Here is a 13,999-nt window from a genome sequence, read left to right on the forward strand (position 1 = left end):
CGCTGTTTTTGTACCCTCAATCAGCTCGTTCGCATTTTTCTGCTAAGGTCTCGACCAATGGTCGGGAAAAATCTAAATGTAAGTGTATTAGTGAGAGCTAGGGCATGAGCATCCCAACAGGAAATTTAAGTTAAAATGGCAACGTGCATTTATTAAAAACAGTTTTATCAAACTTTATGGAAAATTTGATTTTTGATTCAGAAATATTTTGGAGCATTTTTTTATGTAAATGCACATGAAACTTGAATTGTCAGACATGGCAAATAGCGCAAAAATTGTGGCGATCGCTAGCTTAAAATATTATATGTGACCCGGCCTATGAAAAAATGGCTTCGCCGCTGTGCCGAAGACTTCATACCTTTCATGAATGGGGCTGAACAATAATCTTATCCCGTTCGTAATCTCCAAATAATCGGATGTATAAGATAAGAAATATATAGTGAACAGATGTACATACCTAAACGATTTTTAAGATAAATATAAAATAAAAAATGGCAAAAAAGCCCCTTATCTGAACGATCGGTTGTATGGGATATATATTATATATAGCTCCGATCGAAATGATTTTTACAGGAAATCTTCTATGATATATTAGAATATATATCATCAAGTTTCACATTTTTATATTGGAAACTAAGGGTGAAATTTCCAAAAATCTTTCTATCTGAACGATCGGTTGTATGCGATAGGTATATACTACATACATATAGCTCCGATCAAAGTGATTTTTTCAGGAAATCTTCTATGATATATAAGAATAAATATCATCAAATTTAACGTTTTTATATTGGAAATTAAGGGAGAAATTGCTAAAAATCTTTATATCTGAACGATCGATTGTATGGGATATATATTACATATAGCTCCGATCGAAATGACTTTTTCATGAAAACTTTTATGATATATTGGAATAAATATCGCCAATTTTAACGTTTTTATATTAGAAATTAAGGAAGAAATTGCCAAAAATCTTTCTATCTGAAAGATCGGTGGTATAGGATATATACTATATATAGCTCCAATCAAAGTTTGTATGGGAGATATATGTTATAGTGGTCCGATCCTACCGGATCCGACAAATGTCTAATATAATACAAAAATACATCCTTGTGCCAAATTTCATTGAGATATCTTAAAATTTGAGGGAGTACTTTACGTCGAACGGACAGACGGACGGACAGACGGACATGGCTATATCAACTCAGTTCGGCGCCCTGATCAATTCGGTATACTTAATGGTGAGTCTATCTTCTATATTTCTCAACGTTACAAACATCGGATCAAAGTTAATACACCATTTCATGTTCATGAAAGGTATAAAAATCCACCCTATATATGTTTATACCATAGTTAATTAAAGGAATACCGTAACATTTGCATTTTCCCATCATAATATTTCTCACAGGGAATATTATCACGACAGGCGTTCGCACTGTTTATTCGTTGCTGTCTCACTAACGAATAAACGATGGAGAGTAACAATATGTGTGAAACAAGTCTGGCTCAATTGAGCTATGGCATGCCAACCACTGGTCTTAACTTTTCGCAAACAGCCGTATCGAATAGCTGCTTATATATTTATTCTGTCTGCTTCCCAAATTTGATACATGTATATGTGTGAGCAATGTCATCTTCGCTTATGATTACATTATATGTAACTGTTTATCTTTATTCTTGGCTCATAGTGGATGACTACATTTATATATGTGAAATATTCTCTTCGCTCCTAGCTTCGCTGTTAAAATGTTTGTGTGGCTGCTTGTTTTGCTGTTATTGTGCATTTATTTACTGGCAGCATAGTTATATGTGAAATGCTTATATTCGCCACCATATTGTTTTTAATTTAATAACATTTGACTCTTTTCAAGGCATATCTAAAGTTGAAGATCTAGTTATGTATGCAAAATTGCGTTCTTAGTATTTCGAATACGCTCCTAAATTGAGGAACTGTTGCTCCCTCTCTATAGATTAAGGAATATTTAGGCCTATAACTTAATATAGTTTTTACGAATATTTAAAATTTCGAAATGTCTGAGAAACTCTACCAAATATACCGATAACTTGAATTTTTGTTAAATTTTTTAATTTTGAGCATCCCTTTTCTCGACATTTTGTTAACCAGTGCATTTAGAATAAACCTAAGCTTCTAGTTGGTTCTATTATCAACAAGGAATGTAACTCAAAAATCCATTTAAGCTTAGGTCAGACCTGTTAAATAATGATGTGTTATGATACGTGTACTTGTAGATCAGGTTATTATGATTTTCATTCGATAACGGTAGCACGTAATGCTTTAAAGGAATCGAAATATATATAGACTTCCATATTTCAAAATTATTATCGGCATCGAAAAAATTTTGATTAAGCGTCTTTATGACAACAACTTTAGTAAAGACCAATAGGGTAACGAAACATGGTACGTTAGCTGACCTTATGACAGAAAATAGAAACTTTAAAATGGGTGCGGCACTTCCCACATTTAGAAGAAGAGAATTTTAATATTTTTAAGCCGTAAATTAATAGCCGTTGGAGTTAGGCATAGAGGTTTTGCCTGTTATTAAGATTACACTTTATGAAAATTAACAAAATCAGTAAGCAACCACGCCCACTTTAAAATAAATCGATATCGAAATTGCAAAAAAATGCGATAATGTATTAGCAAAGACCGATAAAGTGGTGAAATTTGGTATGCTGAATTTATTATGAAAAATAGAAATGTGATACAATTTTTGAAAATGGGCGTGGCACCGTCCACATTTGGAAGAAGAAAATTTTTGAATTTATAAGCCATAAATTAAAATCCGCTGAAGATATTATATGGAAATTTTGGTATGGAGGTTATTCTTGCTATTATATATGCACTGTGTGCAAATAATCACATTTTCCTTCAGGACTAGGAGATCGTAGGCTTAAAGGCCTCTTTTGACTGGCTTTAGTGCAAACTATATTAGGTTCTGGTGGTGTGTACATCTTATTGTGTACCATGGGCTGATTCTATTCCATGTTTACAAGCTAAATAGTAAGATATGGACTGGATACTGAAGAGTTCCGTATCTTTAAGTGGTATTCTCGTGGCTTGGGTGTGGCTGCGATATACGATATGCACACCATGTTAAGCACATATTTGGCTGCGTATGTGACCTATGGGATGTACTTGTAGCAATAACTTTTTTTGTTTTTGCTCTCGCTCCACTACAATTAGCATTTTGTTAGAAGTTTTTATTCTACTATTTTGTATGTTCTAAAACACGATGTAGCTTACAGCAGAGCATTAGAAATGCTTTAATTTTGTATGCTATGGCTCTGCTCTATGCTCTGTTGATGTTCAGAGCCGAAGCAATAGCAGTGCATATTTTCAGCAGGTTTTTTGCAATTAAATTTTTTTTTTTCATGCTGTTACTAATTTCAGGAGTATAAAAGGCATAAGCTTACGTTGTCGTTTTAATAAAAATTTGAGTAGATATTATTTATTTCTTTGCTAAATCGCTTTTAGTCTAAAATGCTGATGGTACGATTTTGTGCGTCTCCAACAAAGCACGCCTACAATGTCTTCCTAGAAATAGCTGATGCTTATTAAATAGCCTGAAAACCAAGTTTTTAATAATCTGTATACTTCAATACTGTGGATGCCTCAGTAGGAGTGTACAAAGATCACGTATCCAACAAAGTCAACAAATCGCTGAGATTTGCAAAATTTAAGATGATTTACGAGATTATAAAATGCGCTTTTGGGCTATCAAAAGATACTTTTAGCAAGATGGCGGATACTTTTAAAGATTTGGAGTATGACGAGAATCTGTCCGAATAGATTCATTTACGGCTGGGTTAAGCCTTTACATTAAGCTAAACAATCTGAGATAAGGCTTACGTTATGTAAAGAGTTATCGAAATCTCATCTTGGTAACTACGTTAATGTTGTTTGCCGTGATTTTAGAATAGTGAAGGGCTTAATCTGTTAACTGAACCAAGTAGGCAATTTAAAAAAGAGTTCCCTTCTCCCCAAACGAAAATCAAGTTCTACAAGTCACTGACAACATAGGATGAGAGATTCTTGCGGTATTCTAGAGGACAGTATTCGATAAACGATTTATGGACTCCCACGCGTTGGCTATGGCAAGTACTCAAGCAGATTTGGGAATGAGCATTACGCAGAGATCAAAATCATTCAGTGAATTAAAACAAAACACCAAACTGGTCATGTAAAGCGAATGAAAGAAAATGCTACGGCCCACAATATAGTCTTTTTAAGTGGCTTAAATGGGGGACATGACTTTCAAGCTTGCGATAAAAAAATTATAACTAATGTAAGGGGCATTGTTTAGTAGATTTCAACCAATGACAAATCGGAGGCAAGATCGTAAATACAGAGATGTGGTCATGTTTGCGGTCGCCGTTCACCATAGACTTTCCCAGTTATAATATCTTAAATATATGCACGCATATGTCACAGGAGCTGCTGGAATAAATGGTTGAGCACATGCTGTCTTCGTGTCCTGCACTTGCTAGGTCAAGGCTCCAGCTACAAAGAGCGGTAGATTTGCCAGATCTCGGGTCAAGTCCTAGAAAACTTTTAGTATTCTCTAAGAGGACAAAGTTATTTTATAACATAATCCTTGGTATATATTTGGGGGTTTTAATGTTGGGTCGTCAAATAAATTCTGGTAACAATTTGGATACAATCAGTCTATGCAATGTCTTTATTGGCCAGCCAGCTCAACATAACTTATGCATATCCATACCTTCACACTGGCTAACAATCAAGCTCCACACCATTTATAGTTACATACATATATGCATTACCTTGGCATTCACAATTGATACCTAAAACTTCTAAGGCTTGAACTAATTGCAATAAAAGCTCCATTCATTTTAGTCTACTTCCTTGAAGCAATTCATATGTGTAATGTATAGTTTTTATTGTTGCAATTGTCAAAGGCATTTTGTAGCAATTAAAGACCGCAATAACAGCAACACAAAGCAAGCAACAACAATGAAAAGAATCTAACGGACATTTGTGAAAAGTCAATTAGTTTGCTGGCATTGGAAATACTAAAAAGAATTTATAACTTAATTTTTAGTGGCAAGGTCAAAGCGGAAAATAGTAAAAAACCTTTTTTTTATGTATGGGTGTATATTGCATGTATGGCACAAATGTGTTAGTATGTGTATCAAATGTGTAGAGAAACTATAATAAAAATAGTTAAGTTTGGAATTTTTGCATTTATTGCTTGATTTTTAGTTCATGTGATTGCCATTGATTAATGGCCATTGTTTGCCGATATTATTAATGTTGTTGGTTTCAGTTTTTTTATTTTTTTGTGTCTTTGCTGCCATTATTACTACTGCTCCTGTTAGCCATAAAAACGTAAATGATTGTTTTATTTTGGTTTGGCAGCGGAAACGGTTGTTTTCATTGTAACCGTTATAATAGGCGCGCTAGCGGCAAAAGACACAATGAAAAAGCAGCGGTGGCATCTTAAATTCAAACGTTTCAAACTGGGTTTTTTTTTTTTGTATGCTGCAAAACAAAGTTTTGTATACGAAATTCCCATGTAAAGCTTTGTGCTTAATAAATTTTTAATCAAACATTTAAGATTTCTTTGTGTGCTTTTTTCCAGCAGGGGTCTCTCTTTAACTGATTTGATAAAAAAGTTTTCTCACTGCTACTTTTTTCTCATGCGTATCTCTGTAGATTTCTCCAAATCTCTCAACTACCATTTTATAATTTCTAAACACATTCCTGCAATTTATACAAGAAATACAAATTTGATTTTATTGGTGGCACTTTGGTGCAATTTACGTCAACAGCTCAGGTAATAAACGCTCATTGTTTGGCTTACTTGGTGATTGTTCATGAAAGATTAAAACACACTGGCTTTATACTTAGACACCAACTTAGCCATATATGCTCGAAGTATACTACAAAATTAGTATTCGGTGTAATATTCGTGTACTTACTGAGTTACTTTGTACCTGATGTGCATCATAAAGTTTTGTTTTACAAAATGCAAATCAAAAAAATTGTGGAGCAAGACAAGCAACGGGTTGTAAATGAATAAAAAATCAGTACAAAAATTCAGGTTAGCACTAGTTTTGAGATCGGCTAGAAGGGACCTATATGTTTTATGCCGATTCCGGACGGCACCTGCAAGGCAGATAAATTTTCCCTCGGAATGTTTAACAAATCACTGCCGAACGCCGACCCCGCTTAGGAAATCTTTTTTCAAATTGAAAAAATTTATTTCCCCTGGGCTTGAGCACAGGATCTTCGGTACGTTAGGCTGAGCACGCTACCAGCAACCACACCACGGTGGCGCCAGTTGTTGACTTTTTATCGAGGATTTATAAATTTACTCTCGTTTTCGTAGGTTACCAATGAGTAGCCTATCGATTATAACAGGTTAAGTATGGAAAATTTATCAACTACTTATTGAAAAATAAGTTACTGAAAAGTTATCGAACTGTTATTTAAAAGTTATCGATTTGCTATCGAAAATTTATCGGGAATTCATCAAAAAATTTCGATTTCTTTGACATACAAAGTTTTCGATTTGTTATCAAAGAGTTATAGATATGTTATCGAAGATTTATCGGTTTTTTACCAAAAGATTTTCGACACCATATCAAGATTGTTGACACCATATCAAGTTGGTTTGTTATCAACAAGCTATCGATTTGTTATCGGAGTATTGCTGTCGACTTTTTATTTCAATTTGTTATCAATTTTTCGAAGTTGTACTTTTTTTTTTCGAAAAGTTATCGACCTTTTATTAAAAAAAAATCGATTTTTTGTCAAACAAGATTTACGATTTGCTATCGAAAAGCAATCAATATATTATCGAAATTTTATTGATTTTTCAACAAAAAAATTATCGATATGGTGCCAAAAAAGGTTTTCGGTTTGTTATCAACAAATCTCGATTTTTTATCGGAGTATTGCTATCGACTTTTAATTTCGATTTTTTATCAATGTTTCGAAGTTATCGAGGTTTTCGATTTGAAATTTCGAAAATTTATGGATATGTTATCGAAAATTTATCGATTCCTCAACAAAAATTTATGGTTGTGGTACCAAAAAAGGTTTCCGGTTTGTTATCAACAATCTATCGATTTGTTATCGGACTGTTGCTATTGACCTTTTATAGAAAAATTTCGACCTGCTGTCGAACAAGGTTAACGATTTGTTTACAAAAGTGTATCGATATGCTATGCAAATTTATCTGTATTTCACCAAAAAAAAGCTATATGGCATCAAACAAGGGCTTTGGGTTTGTTATCAGCAAGCTATCGGTTTGTTATCAGAGTATTGCTATCGACTTTTACTTTCAATTTGTTATCACTGTTTCGAAGTTGTCGAGTTGTTATCGCAGAAGGCGAGAGGTGCACATGATCGACAAAGCGGGAAAGTCGTTTGTCCAAGCGCCTGGCTGTAAAGTGTCAAATATTATAGGGGGACTCATGTAACCGTATAAATGCCTTATAAAGTGTGTAAACGTATAAATTTATCTCGTGCGTAAACGAACTGTCAAATTTTGTATGAAAAATCATTTACACAATTTGTATAAATTTACGCGCACATTTCATTGTGTAAACGCGGTAAACTCAAAGGAATGCAACCTTGCAGACATTACAGCAGGCATTTTCATAAGACATCTCCAGCATCAGCAAGTCATTTACAAGAATATCTTAGTAAAGACGTTTTAGTTTTGATTTTTCACTTAATCTTGGCATTTTTTAATTTGTATAACAATCAAAAAATTTTTGTTTGGCAATAATACAGCTGATAAACAATCAAGTTTATCAAGAGTATTTCTAGGTGCGTTCATATAACAGCGTGTGTAAATGGATATAATTTTACACCTTATAAGTTTATATGCTTTCATGAGTCCCCCTTATGTGTAAGTTTTACAACCTTGGACTAACAAAGTTGCTTCTATCATTAGGAGAGGACTGTAGACTCATGACGGGTACTCTGACTGGACACTGCCTTCTAGCGTCACATGCCGTTAAATTAGGCTTGGTCAGTGATAGCAGATATAGGAAGTGCAGATTGGAGGAGGGAACGATCAAGCACGTTTTGTGTTCGTGCCCTGCACTTGCCAGGCTAAGACTCCACCTATTAGGAGTGATATAACTGTCAGATAAAGGCGACTTGCTGTTGGTTTGTTATCGAAAAGCTATCGATTGGCAATCGGCGTACTATCTATTACTTATAAATGGATGAATTATCAAAGTTTAACCGGTCTTTTATATTTACATAGGTTATTGACTACTCATAGGTTTGTTATTATACAGATGCAAAAAACAGTTTATTTAGTATATAATACATCGATAACTCCTCGATAACAAGCCGACGACTTGACAATAACAATCCAATAACGAACCCCTAATTCGATGATAGTGTCCCTATCAACAACGAACGAATAACTCGTCAATAATGGTTTTTACCAACACCGAGTTGGTGAAGCTCTTCTCAGAACTTCGGAATTTATACCGACATCGTCCTAGACTATTGCCGACATTATTCCGATAAACGTCCCAAAGCATTTCCAGAATAATTCGGAAGTAGATGCGAAATGATCCCGCAGTTATTCAAACTAGTTCCTTCATTATAGCGAAAAGAGTTCGAATTTCATAGCGAATGATACCAAAGTAATTTCAAAAAGATAACAAGCATATACGGAACTATTCCGAATAGATTCAAAGCTGAAGAACAATTTTCTGAAAGGGCCTTAGAAAAATTCCGAAGGGGACCGTAAACTTGTGCCGAACACCTTTTGAAAATAGCCATAAGCTCGTCATTTTCGAGAAATATTCTCGAAAATTATCAAAGTCTTTGACGGACTTTTGTATGTTTTACACGTTGTAGCATTATGCATTATGCAATTCTCTGCCAATGCCTTTCTTATGCGTATATAAATATCGACCGCACATATTCAAATTGCATTCAAATTAAAACATCAACCCCCATAAATTATGTTCAACCCAACACAGCGGGATTTCAACATCACATACAAATGCCGACAGCAATACCCATATCTGTTTACATTCGTCAACTCTATTTGACTGACACATTGACCAACTCATTAACAGCATGACTGAACGTCACTAACAGTTTGTCAATGTGCCAGCCAAAATATTTATATGTACATAATAACAAATATTTAAAATTAGGTCAAAGTAATATGCTGACATAGAATGTATGTATTAGGAATGTAGTTACCTTTAGTTTGTGTATTTGTGTAATTACGTATGTGTAAAATAAGACATTTTGTACAAAAAGAAATGCATTTCTTCAATAAAGGGTTTCTGTTTTATTAATTGTTAATATTACATGGCGATCCTGCCCGTTTGATCCTTAAGCATAAAAGTTGCTGATAAAGCAACGCTAAAAAGCTCTTACTGGAAGAGACCCTGCCAAGTTTTCTTTTATTATTTTAAAAAGTATGAAATCAATGGCAACAAATTGGTTAGAAGCTAGAGGAGATTCCATTCTATAACTGGTATAATCAAATCCAACAAAAGCATTGGAAACCAGAAGAGATTTGATGGACTTTCAACAAAATAACAACAACAGCAATTAGCAGCATAAAGAAGTGGAATACAAAATTGACCAATAGACTGTCAGCAAAAAGGATTTTTTTTTAATTAGGATTAGTTTAGCTGAGAACAAAAATAATAAGATAAAAAGCTACTTTGTTAAAATTTAAGGAAAAATGTTGAAAAAAAAAAATAATAAGAAAATTAAAATGTCTTATTTGAAAAAGAAAATTTCAAATGTTAAAATCTAAAGGAATTTTTTTTTTTTTAAATGGATATTAACGCTATCATTGAAAATGGCATAGAAATTAATCTTTAAAATATTTTGGTAAATTGAAAAAAAAAAAAATTATAATAAAATGCTAAAACTTTACATGGAACAAATTTTTCCGTTAAGAACAAAATTTTTAGAAATAAATTTTTTTAGAAAAAAAATTAGTAGTTTTATAATGTCAACTAAATAAGGAAAAAATTATAAAAGTAAGATGGAATAAAACAATAAATGCAAGGCGTCGTGCTCCTCTTGATTTTCCCTACAAATCGGCCGGACGGGACCTACATGTTTTATGCCGACTCCCAACGGCAGATGAGTTTTCACTGAGAGCTTTTCATGGCAGAAATACACTCGGAGCGCTTGCCAAACACTGCCGAGGGGAGACCCAGCTTAGAAAAAATTTCTTCTAATTGAAAAACCTTATTTCTAAAATTTTGATGTTGCTTTGCCCGGTATGTGAACACAGGGCATATGGTGTGGTAGGCGGAGCACGCTACCATCACACCACGGTGGCCGCCAATGGAATGCTTACATAAAAACAAAGAAAATGTTTTTGAAGTCTAAATTTAGTAAACGTTTTCATGGTAATTTTTTTTTTTTTTTTTTTAACGGAAAAAGGAAAATAATTATAGGAAGTTTCAAAATATCTTGGTGGACTAAAATCGCCCACGGCATTATGATAACAAAGCTGGTTTTGAGGTAAGAAAAGGAAACTCTGAAACATCAGAGAATAGAACATTTAAATATAAGCCACAACCAGAATCAGATACGAAAGATGTTCAAAAAATTCCAGATGCTTGGGTAGCAGCCCTAATTTGCGTATTCATGCTATTGATTACTACAATAGCTATGATGCTCAAAAACCATATAAAGCATAAATATAGGCAGTTAAAACCCGTCACAGATCGTATCTAAGAAACACCATTTTCTTCCACATAGTAAACCCCAAAATATCCCAATTAACAATAAAGACAGCTTCATCACCCCTGTCTAAGTTAGATAGCAAATCAAGAATTTGCATAATTTCTTTGGATGCTCCTAACAAAGATAGTCATGAAGCAATGGAAAAATTCTAGGACGGTAGAAATATGCAAAACACTAAAATCTAAAAAGCCAGCCCATAACAACAGAAAATGAAGAAAAGTCACAAAGAGAACCTTAATGTATATGTGAAGCGCTATATAAATTTGCAGCAATAAGACATGTCGCGCTCGTTTTCATCTTAGGATAGAAAAATGGTAGCGTGGAAAATTTGAGCAACCTGATTGTTGAAGAAGTTATTGACTTAGGACAATATTCGACCAGGCTGAAAAATGCCGGCAATCCAGGACTTGAACAAATTGTTGAAGAATAATAGAATAGTACTCGAGTAGGCAAATTTCATAATAAAAGTAGGTACCCAAGTTCTCTAGGATCAAATAATTGCACAAACCCTAGGAGGTTGTGAATGTGACAAATCCCGGTAAAAATTAAATAATTCTTCATAAATATCATGACGATTCTATCTTGGTGGCCGCCGCAGAAATCGCATGACATATCAGATCAAAAACATTGCTTGAAAATACAACAAGTATAAAAAGAATATTTAAAAATATTAACGTCTTTTTTTTTTGCATCTGCACTGTATCTTCCTTTTTACCCATTACTTGAACTACTTCTAATACATAACTATCTTGCTCTTCCATCAATTACAGCTCCTAATTCCCAGTATTAATTAAAGATTTCCTATTGAATATGATCTTAATTTAGTAGAACTCAAATAAAATGAAATAACAATGAAAAGCTTTGTATAATAGAAATAATTAAAGTTAGACATATCATAATAAAGAAATAAATATAAGTATGGCCGGCTTCAGTTAGGAAAACCTCGCTTTAGAGAGGTCATAATTTTAGGAAAGATATTTTTACTTTAACTTAGATACACATTAAAGAAATAAATATTTATTTCCCCGAGGTCATTAGGCCATAAGTTAGATAATAAATATAAAGGACAGTATAAGGTAAAGAATATTGATAAAAACAACAATTTCACATACCACATAGAATAGGAAATAGTGATAGGACCAATAACGATAAGGGAATAATAGTTCATAAGAATAGGCTTAAACCAATATAAAACATATGCTAGTAACTCACATAATTTAACAAAAAAAAAAAACACAGTTTCAACATAAGCATTCAACTTCAAATCAAAATGTTCAAAACAAAAAACAGCATAATAGATACATTTGTAAAGGAAATGTAAACAAACAAAAGCAAAGAACACACATACATACAAATTCATTTTGGCATCAAGTTACCATTGCCTCATAAATTATGACCATACAAAGATTAAATATTAAAGAATAATTTGTAAACACAAGCGGATTTTAAATGGGTCGACATACTTAAAAGTCGATTGCGTTAAACGAATTTCAATAGGTAACACATATATAAAATGATTCGAAACATTACTCATAATAATAAATATACAAACATGCCAAAGAAAAAACAAAATAGCATGATATGAAAAAAAAGGAAATAACAAGAGTCAGCATAACAAAACAAATGTAAACTAAGGTAAACAAAAAAAACGGCATAAGCACACTCATCACTATAATATCAAGTTACAATTAAGTAATAAACTACAATAGAATATGAAAAACGATGAACAAGTTAAGTGGTTCATTAAGTCTCTGGAATAGTCATATAAAATTGTCTGCAATTATATATGACTCTTCTTAAGACGGATGGTATAGCATTATGCTAATGCATTTTTTATGCGTATATAAATATCGACCGCACACATTCAAATTGCATTCAAGTTACAACACCGACCCACATAAATTATGTTCAACCCAACACAGCGGGATTTCAACATCACATACAAATGCCGACAGCAATACCCATATCTGTTTACATTCGTCATCTCTATTTGACTGGCACATTGACCAACTAATTAACAGCATGACTGAATGTCACTAACAGTTTGTCAATGTGCCTGCCAAAATATTTATATGTACATAATAACAAATATCTAAAATTATATCAAAGTACTATGCTGAAACAGAATCTATGTATTAGGAATGTAGATACCTTTAGTTTGTGTATTAGTGTAATTACGTATGTGTAAAATAAGACATTTTGTATAAAAAGAAATGCATTTCTTCAATAAATACAATCATATTTTAACGCTACAATTTAGCGTTTATTTTTTATTAATTGTTAATATTATAACGTGCATTTTTTTTTTTTGTATAGAAATCCGAGCTCTGGTGATAACTTTTTCAAAGCGCAGTCCACATAAAGCTTTATCATTAAGCCTATAACCATTTAGCTTTTCTGTGTTACGAGAGGTCCTACTTCCTGTATTCGAAACGGCAGTCAGCACCCAATTTAGGAAGCGTTCCTCATATGGACCAACTGCACAGAGTCATATAATGAGGTAATATATTTATCTGGTTATGGTCATGTGCCATACTGACTCAGTTACAAAATGTATGTACTGCATGTCATAAATCAAAATTTTCGTTGCGCATGCGCAGACTTCAATGACTTACAGCTGATAAAGTTCATTCCTACATTGTATATTTTTTCTAAATATGCAACATCGTGCTTTAAAGATCGCCATGACTTCATATAGATACATACTTATATATGTATGTAGTTCAAACATATGCATATGTCTAAATTTTATATATTTGTTACCCTTTTCCCTGCCGTAATGGCGGCACGGCGTAAATATATAAATCACAAAGCGCACACAACCACCTACTCATACAAACACTTAGTTACATATGTATATATCATACATTGAGCATGTAAAACGTATGTCTGCTTGTTGTTGTTGTTGTTGTTGTATTTATATTTGTAAACTTTGCATGAACGGCCTTTGAAGGAATTCATTGTGTTTGTCTGTTTAACCTGACGTAAAATCTTGATCAATAAGCGCGCATTCGTTTGTACGCAAGCAAACGCCCTCAACTAACTCACTGCAATGCAACTTAGCGAATTGTAATATATTTTTGTTTTTTTTTTTTTTTGTTTTTTTTTTTTTTTTTAATTCGTTTTGCTTTTTAAATTTGCATGCGAATGTCTCCGTTTTTACCCAAACACACCTTCAATGAATTAACTTGGCGCGCAGAGACCTGAGACCTAACGTCGTGTGACTTAGCCGTGCAGATTTGAGTCTTAAATAGCTGATTG

This window comes from Eurosta solidaginis, chromosome 1, assembly GCF_040869045.1.
Source record: "Eurosta solidaginis isolate ZX-2024a chromosome 1, ASM4086904v1, whole genome shotgun sequence".
Classification (NCBI taxonomy): domain Eukaryota; kingdom Metazoa; phylum Arthropoda; class Insecta; order Diptera; family Tephritidae; genus Eurosta; species Eurosta solidaginis.